A 13,402-nucleotide genomic window follows, 5' to 3' on the forward strand; every position below is an offset into this window, starting at 1 on the left:
GGTTCAGACGAATTTTATGATTATGCATTTATAAACAAATTGGGAAAGGATATATTTCCATTTCTATTGAAATATTCCATATTCTTATCATTTTACTAGCCATAACCTTATATTAAATTTTTTTTTAATGTTCAATAAAATTAACTACTATACCAGTTTTCAGCTACTTTAATTCAGCCTTTCTTATAATAAATTGAATTGTAAAAATGAAAGATTTCATTTTTAAAATTAGTTTTTAGTGCTCCAAAACTCAGGATGACATTTATTAGATTTAAAATTTTAAATATTTACAAATTGCGTTGAAAATTCACTTATATTTTTAAAAAAAAGTGCAGGTTGTTTTTATTTTCATATGATATTTTAATAAACCTTTATTTCTCGAGAGAAATGTTTAAAACTATGGAGTAGTTACATTACAATTACAGTTGAATCATTGTATTTAGTAACATATCGTGAAAAATTTCTGTTCAAATATTTTGTAAATCATGTTTACTTCTCTAAATAAATGTAGGGTAATGCAAAGTTGAAGGCATCATATATTTCTTGTACAGTTTCATACATACAATATATTCTCCATTCGCAACTCTTAATGTATATTTTTTAAAAATCAAAAATGGAGTGAAAAAATATACACAACTAGCTGTATACTCCTTCTTCATACATTGTGAAAAGGAAAGTAAATTATCGATAAACTAGTCTAAATCAAAACTACGAAATCGTGCACAAAAATGAAAACTATACATCGACGCAATTAATTATGCTAAAGCAACTTTCATTTTTATTTTATTATGTGCTTTCTTTTCCGGTAGCTGCATGATATCAGATTAAGCGAAACATGTTTTTAGAAGTTTATCCATTTAAACCCATTATCTCTTTCGGTGGACTCTAGAAACATATTTCCACAGATGTATATTGTTACCAATCGTAGTATATTTATAGCAATTATTAAAAAGCACCAATTAAAATAATGCAGTAGTAATAACTTACACTCGACATCGTCATACTGGCGTTCTGGTATATACATTTCTGATGTGTTAGGGTCAGTTTCTATGCTTTATCTTCGAGGCCTCCACAACGCTACGTATCAGCGGGACAATGCACGACAGCATACTGCCCGCACTGTCCTGCCCTTCCTTGACGCAGAATATGTTCGCCTGTTGCCCTGGCCAGCACGTTCTCTTGATCTCTCACCAATTGAAAACGTCTGGTCAATGGTTGCCGAACGACTGGCACGCCACCACTCGTCACTCACTACGGTCAATGAATTATAGCATAATGTTGAAGCTGGATGGAATGATAAAAACGTTCATGCTATTCAATCTCTGTTCGACTCGATGCAGAGGAGAATAACTGCTGTTTTTACTGCCAGGGGAGGCTGCTCTGAGTACTAATTCCTCAGTCAATGGATCCAAATATCCTGAAAATTTAATCACTTATTCTTCTAACTATAATGTATGTGCCCAATAAATATCATTCCATTATTTGCATTCCTTCTTGGTGTAGCAATTTTAATGGCCAATAGTGTAAAGTAAGTACTATGGTAATAGATTTTTTACCATCTTCCTAGTAAGTAAGTACCCCCAATTGATCATTAAAAATGTGATATTCTGAATTTACTACAATTTTTCCATGCCTCAATAGATAACTTCAATTCTAAGCTCTAGCTGAGTGTCCAATTTTTAAGTTCATACAGAAACGCTTTAAAAATCACAAGCATCGACAGAAGAAACACGTGGTTACACATACCTCTTAAAACAAAAATTTGGTCATGATATTACTGTACAACATTTACTTGTGATAGCCTAACATAGTATTAAATGAATAATTCACAAAAACATGCGATAACAATTAATTTTCGATCAAATTTTATGGAAAACTCACTCTTTGTGATGTAGCTTGTGAATCAGGTGTCAGAATTTGTTTTAAAGTAGACAGTTAGGTCAGCAGTGTCTTCGAACGTATTTACATCGAATTGTGTGTGGATTGGCTCAGAATTGCAGATTTGCATAAGTTACATACATAAAAACATTCTGATTTCTTTAGATAGGGATCTCAAATTAATATTTGAGTAAGAAAAACAAAAACATTATAAAATCAGGAGATCACATTTATAGAAAGTGGAAAAACATAAATCCAAATTGATTGACCCATGAAAATAAAAAGTGTTTTAAATATTAAATTTTCACCTCTTTTCGGGAAAACAAACATGTTCTTAGTTTTTTAATCTCGCCCTTTCCACAAATTTAATTTTGATAAAAAAATTTTCCCCGTGTAATTAAGTTGCACACATTTGCTTGTGTTTTAAACTTTTTCCTAAGAAAGAAAGATTCTAGCAATGTATATCAAGGGCTTTGCTAACGCAACAGCATGCATACAATATATAGCTTCATGGTACGTAGTTATTGTTATAGAAATTTCAAAAGGGAAATATTTCCAAAAAGAAAACTATTTTTCAAAGATGTTTTATCACTTTAGAGTTATCTTCAATTAGAGATGCTTCCCTTACAAAAAAGTAAGGTGTTTTTAAGGTTGCTTTCAGGTGGACAGATGTATAAACGACAAATGAGGTAGAAAATGAGGTTATGTTTTACACCAAAAATGACCTCATTAATAAACCTCAATTTAAACTTCATTTACATCTCATAAAATCATCCTCATATATAACTCAGAAATACTTTTAGTTGAGATTGGGTGAAATTATTCACTATTAAAAAATACTTCGGTTAGAAAAAATAGCTCGCGCACCTCAAAAATAACCTGTCTAAGCTGGTTGTTCGAAAGTAAGTTTCCAACCTCAAACAGGAATAAAACAACTTCATAACAACTTGATTATACACCTTGAGAGGTTGATCTTTTGAGGTTGTTTTTGAAGTCAACTTCAAATAAGTCTTAGATCAACCTTGACAGCTCGAAACAACCTCAAATAAACTAATGTGCAAGATGATTAGCGAGATTAAATTGAGAAATGTTGTAAATCCTTAGAGCATATTTTTCCACTTCGGCAAAGAATTATTTGAAATTATAAAAAAATTTTATTCTAGTAAAAAAACTGCTTTTTAAGTGTGCTTGAATCAACCAAGTATAATATGAACTTGTTTCGAGATATTTTCCTTTCACTTAGATGTTGCATTATTGAATATATTTTTTTTTCAATAATTAGCACAGAAACAAACTATGATGCAATTCTTTCTTTTAAATAAACGCTATGTTTCAAAAACAAAATTTATTTAACTCCCTTTATAAATCCTAACCAATTATTTAAGATTGTAAATATTTGAAAAATAATTTTCTTTTAAATAAAGAAACATCTAATCACATTTTAATTAAAAAAAGAATTAGCTTTTCATTTTTTGATCATAAACCAACAAAAAGAAGATTTTAAACTTCCAATAAAACCTTTGTACATTTTTAGAAGAAAAAAGAAATTCTTTATAAAGGAATTAAATAAAAGTTTTAAAATAAAGTAATAAAATCTTATACTTTTAACTCTAATTAAAATAAATTTAATTAGCATTTTATATAGATTGTATTACGATTTCCAAGCACTTTTCTAAAAATAAATAAATTGAAATTATTTAAATTTAGCCTTTAATGTCTTAATAAAAGTGTTAAATACAGCAATAATTAAATTTCAGTCTTTTAATACTCTAAAAATCCTTAATTTCTTTTGATTGAGTTATTTTTATTGCGCTATCGTTGAATTTGAAAAGCAAAACATTGGATTCATTACTTTACGTTGAATAATCATACTATTTTAATGAAATTATAAGACAATCATTCGTTTTTATGAAAAAAAACTTACATACTAAATGAATGAAATTTTTCTATTGAAGCTTAATCTTTCTCTTCATTTTGTAGTTAAAAAAAATGAAAAAATTAATTTACTAAATTTAGTCTACAAACTAAATTAATACGTTAATTTAAAATTTAGGTATTAATATATATATATATACACAACTAAAAGTAATGCTCTCCAAAATGGTATCAATATAGTGAAAGCAAAATAAATCAATACAATAGTGTGAAGAGCATTCAAAAAAATTGAAACGAAAATATTACACATTAAGTAAAAATTATATGCGAAAAAAAGCATGTCAGGCAAGAAAACAGAAAATAAAATCTAAAGAAAATACAGAACACTAAACGCAAACCGAAAACTTTAAGTCGAGTAGCGAATTCAAATGAATTTACACGTACCGGAATCTTTCAAGAATGATTTTAAATATTTTAGTAATAAGACTGCCAAATCACAAAATATGAAAACAGAAGCACATGTAGAGTTAGAAGCGTAAACAGAGGGATCTCTTATGGCGTGTTCTTACCTCAGCACTGTAGCGTTTTTGATTTGTTAGTTGCCATAAGAGCGTAATATTTAAATCTCTGTTTACGCTTCTAACTCTATTTGCTCTTCTGTTTTCACTTTGAGTGTTCCTTACACTATTGTTTTCATATATTTTGCCTCGGCTGCATTGATACAGTATTACAAAGCACTCTTTTTTGCTGATATAATCGCGTGGGCTGATGAGGAAACTATATATTTTTATTATTATGTTTTCCAGCTATTTTATATATGTTTTTTTAATGATTTTTTTAAATATTTTCTTTTCAATATTTTTTTTAAATATTTTCTTAAAGTATTTTCTTTTAATAATTTTCTTCCTCTCTTTTCTAATCTTTATTATTTTTCATGTTTTCTCTATATTTTTAAATATATTATTAATTTTCTTAACTTCCTTCGTATTTCACTTTTTTTGTTGCACTTTTGTCTTTTATTGCGCTTGTATATTTTTTGTTTGTATATTTAAAATTTATATACATATTTTATTTGAAAATAACTTGACCTTAAAAATAAAAACATGGCAACTTATGAATTAAAAAACTTTTTAGTAAACGTATCCTTGAGTTAAAGTTGATTGAATAGATCATCTTGACGAGTCCAAAAGTTGAAGTTGAGTTAAGTAAGTTAGGAATTAACTATTTTTTAAAATATTAAAAGAATTAAGCTTTCTGTTATGAATTAAATAATAAAAAATTGCTCTTTAAAATAATAAATCGTTGCTTTAATTTCTGGAAAAAAATGCAATTGACAAAAATGTCAACTCTACCCATTCTTAATTCCCATTCTTATCAATTAAAAAAAGGAAAAATATCTACTTAAGTGTTTGAGATTATCCAAAAGTTTTGCAAATGCAAATGATTCATTAGTACTTGAATCCGAACTTAAGTATTAACTTATTAACTTAACTAACTTATTATTATCATATTATTATTAACTTAAGTATTATGTTGAGTATTAACTGTTAAGCATTCAAACTGTGCTGCATTGATTAAGTAAAATATTGATAGTTTAGTTATACAATTCAAAAACAAATTTGTTAACTTTTCGATTTTGTATAGAAGGTATTACATAAAATATGTGCCTACACTATTAAGTTAGATCTATGTTTATTTAAAATGTGTGGGGAAAATAAGGTTCAACAGAAAGAATGTATAGTACTTTATTAAAAAATATAGTTATAGATGCATGCCATATAAAATAGTTTAAAATGCTTAAATGAGCTTTAAATAACATAAAATTATCCTTTACAGCCTTGAGGTGTAATAACACTTTGAATAAGAAAAATGGATTTTGTTTGAAAAGAATAATCCCAAGAAACTAGAGTGGAAAAATATACTTAATATTAAAAACAATTTAAATACCTACAAAAAAAACTTTAAGAGGAAAAAACTCTACGTCTGTTAATAAAAACATTAAACGCAGTGTAAAATAGCTTTAGAAACTTTGTAAAATAAAGAACGAGTAAAATAATTCAAATGCTAACATTACGCCAGCCTCATAAATTAGAATTGAGGTTTATTATACTTATCTCCCTAAGATCTTAATATGTTCCATGAGATACGCAGGGTTTCTAAATATTTTTTTTCCTTTATCAAGAAATATAAAGAAGCACAAATCAGAACTTTTTTTTTTTATCAGTGGTTCATGGAAATTAAGTTAATCATTATGGTTAAAGCAATGTACTGAGAATGCTATACCGGATGCCTTTACTTGCCAGACAAACTGGTTCTTATCAATTTAAAGCTACGTAAGCTTTAAGCTTCAATCTTAGGTATATCATTCAAAATTTTCGATGAAGCAGCAGTCTTTCATAAAACTAACTGCGAAATTTACGGTTAGAAACGTTTCTTTAATTTTACGGATTCCACACCGTTTACAACTGGTATGGTTAAAAGACCGTGCAATACAAAACTAGATTGTTTCTAAACCAAAAAAAATAAAATACAACTGAACATAATTAAGTTTTTTTAACTAAAGAAAATTCGAATTATATTGTAGTTGAATTGTGCTTTGTAAAGTGAACCGAATTGTCTTAATTAGTTTTCTAGAGGTGCCATCTATTGTGAGGGACAGAAAATTCTAGAATTCTTGTGCTAAGTATGTGTGTGGTTCTGACATTTATAGGTGAATGAGAGTTTCGTAATTCAATAATCCAGTGTCACCAAATGAAGGAAATATTGTGGTGTTAGAGCTGCGCTTTGAACTCCTGGTCAACTCGTCCTGTGAGTGACCCAGTAACTAGCTTCAAAAACTATAAGGCTTTAAAAGCTTCACCATGCACTTCAAACTATAAGAGTATTAGTCATCCGATGCTGAAAATTAAAAATATTGAAGTACTTTGTACAACTAAATAAGATTTTTTTCACAACACTTAAATATTTACTTTATTTTCTTCATATCTAGAGAGAACAGTCGGGAAAGAATTCTGTTAGGTTAAAAAAATGCTGTTGCCAGCCATAGAATTTTTTGAAAGTTAACTTAGCAACATAAATCAAAATGACGTAGAAAGCGCAACTAGATCAAAATTATGATACCTGAGCACTTGACGTAACAAATATGAATTTGTAATCCTTATCACAAGACTTTGCTTCCAAATTTCGAAGAACGTGCACTTTTTTTTTTGGTTGTGTGAGTAGTTAATGTAGACATAATTCTTATTGTTTAACCGTATCAGTTGAAAGCAGTCAATAAATGGTCTTTTCTTACGGTATACAGTTTGGATATTTCTTTTTTATGATTATTTAAATACTTGATATTTGACTGGAATAATTTAAACATTTTTTCAGAGAAATTTCCAAGAGAAATTTCGTGAGAAATTTCCTATGACAATTCAGTGCCTTAACCATCATGACTGATAATCAGTATATTTTTATTTCAGGGAAGTTTTTGTGAATTAAGATATGGCAACTACTACCTCTAGTGCAGGTTATTACTATCTGCCATACATTGTACTCCAGTTTCAAATTTTAAAATTCTATTTTACACTTATTCTCAACAAGTTTCGATTCACAAAAAATAATGCTATTTAAAAATTATATTTTGTGTGCTAGTTTCAAATGTGAGAAACCATTTGATATTCCTAAACATAATTTAATTTATAAAATCTTCTCTGAGAAAACAAACTCTTTTTCATTGATTTAGGGAAGATTTTGCATACTTTAATCTGTAAAATACTATTTCATTTCATGTTCCATAATATATTTTTTTTAAATAGTCCCAGAAAACAACACAGCTTTTCCACTGCTTTAAGCAACATTTTGTAAGCCAGTTTAAATTATAAAGAAAATATCATAGGTTTTGTAGAAACCTTTGTAAAGAATTTTTTTTAAATAATTCAGAATAATGCTTTTATTATATGAGTATACACCATTGTTACCTCGACAATTTAACTTTTTATGCAGGTTTATGAAGCTTTACTTCTTTCATCAATTCAAACTTTATTGAAACTCCCTTAAGGCATCAATTCAAAATTTAAAATAATCTAAGTTTTTTAAATTCCTTTGTTCACATAGATAAAAATATTTGAAAAAAGTGTACATTGTAAATTTGTAGTTAGTTGTTTAAAAAACTTTCTTACACTGTATTTTAGTTAATAAGCCAGTGAGTTGTTAAAATAAACTTAATAAGATAAATCAATGTTAGTTTTATTGATAAATGAAGCTGTTATCATTAAACAAAATAAAACAAACTTAATAACAGATTTTGAAAAACAGACTAGATGGGAGAACTTTTTAAACTACTTTGTTTGTAAAATAGTTGTTTTATCTAAAGAAAAACTTTTAAAGCAAAATAGAGAAAAGAAAGAAAGACTGGGATTTATCACTTAGACATAGACGGTCTATGTTTGTTGAAGAATGGGGGAATTGTAACACCTAAATTTCACACTTCCTTTTCTCAAATAAAACAATTTTAGGACAAAGAAATGTTTCTATTCAGTCAGAAGTAATCAATAAATAACATATTTTCTTCAAATTCATTTTTAATAGAGTACTTGGATTTATTCATTGGGGAATACATTGAAGTAAACTTAAAAACATTTTATCAACTCATATGTTTTTATCTGCAATTTCAATTGCATTTATAAAATATTTTTCTACAAATTATCAATGTAAAATATAATTCTAAAATATCTAGTAAGTGTACATGTTTTTATATGCAGTTTCAGTTGCATTTATTAAACTTTATGTTAATCTAACAATACATCAAGGTTAAATTTAATATTACAATATCTAGTAAATAAGAAAAATAGAATGGTCAAAGTACCCGAATATAGTAAAATTTACCACGTTTCTTGCTCTATGGGAACACCAAATAGCTCTGCAATTTTTACAGAAATGATTTATTAAATATTTTGATAATACTTTACAATAAAATATAGTTTAATAATATGTGATAAAAAATTGTAAATGTGGTAAAATTTAGTAATTTTCTTATGAAACCTTTTAACATGGCATAAAATTTATTTTTCAGTTTTTTACTTTTTACTAAATCTGTGGTAATAAAAATTACAATTTTGAAAACCAGAATCTCCGGTAAACTGTTAGCATGTGTACGGAAAAGTTACCAAATCAATGGTTTGAATGCCGTATTAGTTTAATTAACTAGAATTATGATTTTTTAATCTAAATAACATTACCATACAATACAGTAATTTTACTAGAATATTTTTCTCCGTGTAGTGCTTACGTAACGCATATGCAGTCTAAACTGCATTTATCATGCAGTTAATTATAATTATAATAACTATAATTTTAATTATAATTATTATAATAACTATAATTATTATAATTATAATAATAATGGTAACATATAACGATGTTAATTACAATTTTAAAATATCTGGTGTATTTATACATTGTCAAGTAGTTGCTTTCAATGGTTTTTTAATCAAACAAACTTGAGCTATTAAAATCCATTTCCAATTAAAACGACATTAAATACTCTTTCCTTGAACTTTAATTTCATGTAATTAAAATAATATCTCCATATGAAACTAAACATCGTGAAAAGTGTTTTAACCAAAAGGATTTGCAGATTATTGTTTGTTCAAAAAGAATCTTGGAGACTTTTCAAGGATAATTTTGAAGTGTTTTGAACTTTGAAGTATTATAAAAATTTTAACGTGTTTCCACTAAAATTTTGATGAGTTTTGGTGGTGGGGAGAATACTGATCAACAATGTCAACCTTCATCTAGGAAAAGGAACCCCAACATAAAATCGAGTAAATATGTCTTGTGTACTAGTTGAATTGGAATTTAATAATCATAGTGGTGGACACGCTACAGTACTTCCCCACCAGAATTTTATCTATGATAGAATTCGATGAACGGATGCCACTGAGTAACTCATTGTTGTTTCTTTAAAAGGCCGGGAGAGCTGTATTAAAATCACAGGACTTTCTAGTGTTGTTTGTGAAAGCTGTATTAAGTTCACTATCATGGTCGCTAATGTGTTCCCATTAGCGACGAGTGTATACAAGCCAAATTAGTTTGTGATCGAGACTGAGCAGCAACAGCGTGATGAGGACAATGTTGCAGCCACTAAAAGCAAAGTCAACTATTCCATGTGGACTGTCGAAATATGCATGTTCAAATCGAAGTGGGCGTGTCTGACGATGTCGACGTGTTCAGATCACGTCTGGGTCACCAATGTAAGGAGAATACTGATCAACAATGTCAACCTTCATCTAGGAAAAGGAACCCCAACATTAAATCGAGTTAACATGTCTTATATACTAGTGAATTGGAATCGAATAATTGTAGAGGCAGACAAGCTACAGGATAAAAGTTTTGAAACAAATAGACTTTATGCATACTCCACAGTTTGTTATCCATGCAGTTTATTTGTTTCTCCAGATTTGCAGTTAAAACTTTGGTATCTGATAGTATTTATCATGATTGCAGATTGGTTCCAAATTCACTCTTCATACTTGACATTTATATCTTTGACTTGCTCAATTGCGTGAAATTTTGTATTATTTGGTTTTTGATTAATCCGATTTAAAAAAAGAAAAGTCAGATATACAGCTATCAAATAAATTTTCCAAAATTTAAAAGTTTAAAAAAAAAATTAAATTTCTTCTATACAAATTTTTAAGTAAAATTTTCTATACAAAAAGAGAAACATACTTTAATAAAAGTTCTTGGTAAGCATTGTGTGTAAAATTTTTAAAAAATATATGCATGTTTCTGAAGCACCGGAATTCGTTACAATTCTCAGAAAATACTTTTAACAACTTTTGAAAGTTTTTTTTTTAGTGAATAGGTTTTAAATTATAATTTTAAATTTAAACATAAAACTTAAAAGGATTTATATACTGCTTCGTTGTGTAAGATGTATAATTTATGTTAGGTAGGGATTTAAAAAAATCCCACTCTACCAGGGTTTGAAAATTATATTACCCGACATGCTTAGGGTATGAAAAATTCTTATCGGTCATGCATATTTTACTCTCGCAAGCATACAGTTATTCATGCAAATATTTAAGCAGATAGTGTTAAATGCTGATAGAGCGCCTCTCAAAATTTCAACAAAAGCCCATATGAAGAGGATAAATGGTATTTTTTGCTAATAAAAATCTTCTGCATAAATCTATCAATGCTTATTCATGCAAAACAACAATCGAGCAAAGAGAAGCAACGCCATCTATACTCATTCATGATTAATACTTCATTGTAAATAATACTCAAGTTTTCTTTAATTTAATACTTATGATTTGTTCTTAAAAAAACTATTGATTTCGGCATAAATTGTTATTTTTTTACAGATTAAAAATAAATGCTTTCATATACTTTAACTAATATGCATTGAGAATAGCTGATTATACTAAACCATTGGTTCTCAACGGGGGCGATACCGCCCCCTGGGGGCGTTGGGAGTATGCTGAGGGGCGGTGAACTTGTTTTGGGCAGTAGGGGGGCGTTGGCTATGTTTTGGGCGGTAGGGGGCGATGAGCATGTTTTGTCATTCAAATTTAAAACTTAGAAATAAAATTATTAAATTAAGATTTGTTTAATAAATAAAATTAATCTAAAATTAATATTAAAGAGAAAAAAAATTTATTTAATATAATAAATAAAGATTATCCGATAAACCATTTGTACGAGCAATAAAACGAAATTATACGGCATCTATTCTCCGATCCGAACCAACACACCTCAGCGCATGAGTCTGTACCTTTTGCCTTCGACTTATTCAAGCCATTTGGTGAAAATTGAAGTCATTGCGCTTTCAGTATGAATTTTTGATTTGACCCGTGTTTATTATAATGGTTTTTCTTAGCTTCATTACAGTTTTTTCCCCTGCCACCAACAATGTCGGTTAATAAAAAGAGGTGTCATCAATACAGTGCCACATACTTGAAGTTGGGATTTGTTCAATCACTGTTGAACTCTCAACTACCCATGTGTTGACTTTGTAATAAAGTTTTATCTAATGAGGTAATGAAATCTTACCGTTATCAGGAGCATTTGCAAAAAACTTATTCTGACAAACAAAATAAAGGTTTGACATTTTTCATGAACATCTTCTTTCATGCTTCTGAAGGCACCTTCGGTTTCTGGGTTACTAGCAACCTCATCACAAAAATGCGACGATGGTTTAATAGCTTCTTATAATATATCAAAATTTATTGCTAAATCTGGGAAAGCTCATACCATCGGAGCAGAGTTGATACTGCCGTTTGTCAAGGAAATTTTAGAAACAGTTTTACACCATCCAGTCGCATCCATTGTAATAAAAAAATATCCCGTAAGCAACGATACAGTGCGGCGACGAAATGATGAATTGGCTGAAGACGTTGAAATTTCTTTACGCAAACTTTTGATATTCAACGAATTTTCCCTTCAAGTTGATAAATCAACACTGCCAGATAATGTAGGCTTTACTGTAGGCATAGGTCCGGTTTGTAAAGGTAGGAAAAATTATTCAAGAGATGCTTTTTGCAAGAAGCTTGATTGTAGATATCAAAGGTAAATCTAATTTTAATACTTTCAAAGATTATTTTAAAGAGAAAAACATTCCTCTTGCGAATATTATGCATATCACCACTGATAGGCTCTTGCAATGGTGGATCGACATTGCCCTTTTGGAAAGGAAGGTACCAGATGTCTTAGCTGTTCACTGCGTGATTCACAGAAAGCATTTAGTAGGGGAAAATCTCAGCAACCATTTGCATCAATCATTGCAATATGCCATATCTGCTGTGAACAAAATTCATTGTAATGCTCTCTACGATTGATTATTCAGACAGCTGTGAAAGAAAAACGATAAAGAATTCCATCACTTGTTACTATACACCGAGATTCGCTGGCTTTCCAAAAGCTTCTGTCTCAATAGGTATTGGAATCTTTTCGACTCTATGCTTGAGTTCCTCGAAAACAGAGATGTAGCTCTGAGAGGCAGATTGCTAGAATTTAAGAAAGACTTTGACAGATTTATCTGTAAAATTTAAGGGCGATAATTTACATCTTCAAGGCAACGAGCTCAATTTGATCCCTTCAAAATCAGTTCTTTCTGCCTTTCTAAAAAAACTCATTTCGTGTAAGCAGGATTTTGGTTGGAATGAGTTCAGCCAAGCAGGCGAAATTCACTCTGATGACGCACAAGAATATTGTCAACATCTTGACTCTTTGCACATGAACTTTTCTGACCGTTTTAAAGATGTCTTGTTCCCTAGAAGTGCCTCAATGGGTTTATGGGTTCTGAACCCTTTTGTGAATATTGAAACAGCAGAGGTTCCGATTTACGAGGAATTGGTTGAACTTTTAAATAAGTAAACTTTGAAATGGTGATCGTCTCACAGAATTTTTGCTTAAAGGTAACATCAGTCGTCTCTATCCTTGACTGTAGACTATCATTAAACATTTTTAATTGCCTCCCCTTCCCCCTAGCTTGTCGAACGTGGAATAATTGTTGTTACAGATCTTATCACAAAAAGGAGAAATCGACTCAAAATTGTGCAACGAGGGGATTAGCGTCTTCATCTCACTAAAAGTATTGAGCCGACCGTTAAGAAATTGGTTTTGAACCATTAAGTACAATCATCCCACTAACATAGTTACT

Source organism: Parasteatoda tepidariorum, chromosome 8 (assembly GCF_982258835.1).
Source record: "Parasteatoda tepidariorum strain Cologne lab strain chromosome 8, Ptep-v5.0, whole genome shotgun sequence".
NCBI lineage: Eukaryota > Metazoa > Arthropoda > Arachnida > Araneae > Theridiidae > Parasteatoda > Parasteatoda tepidariorum.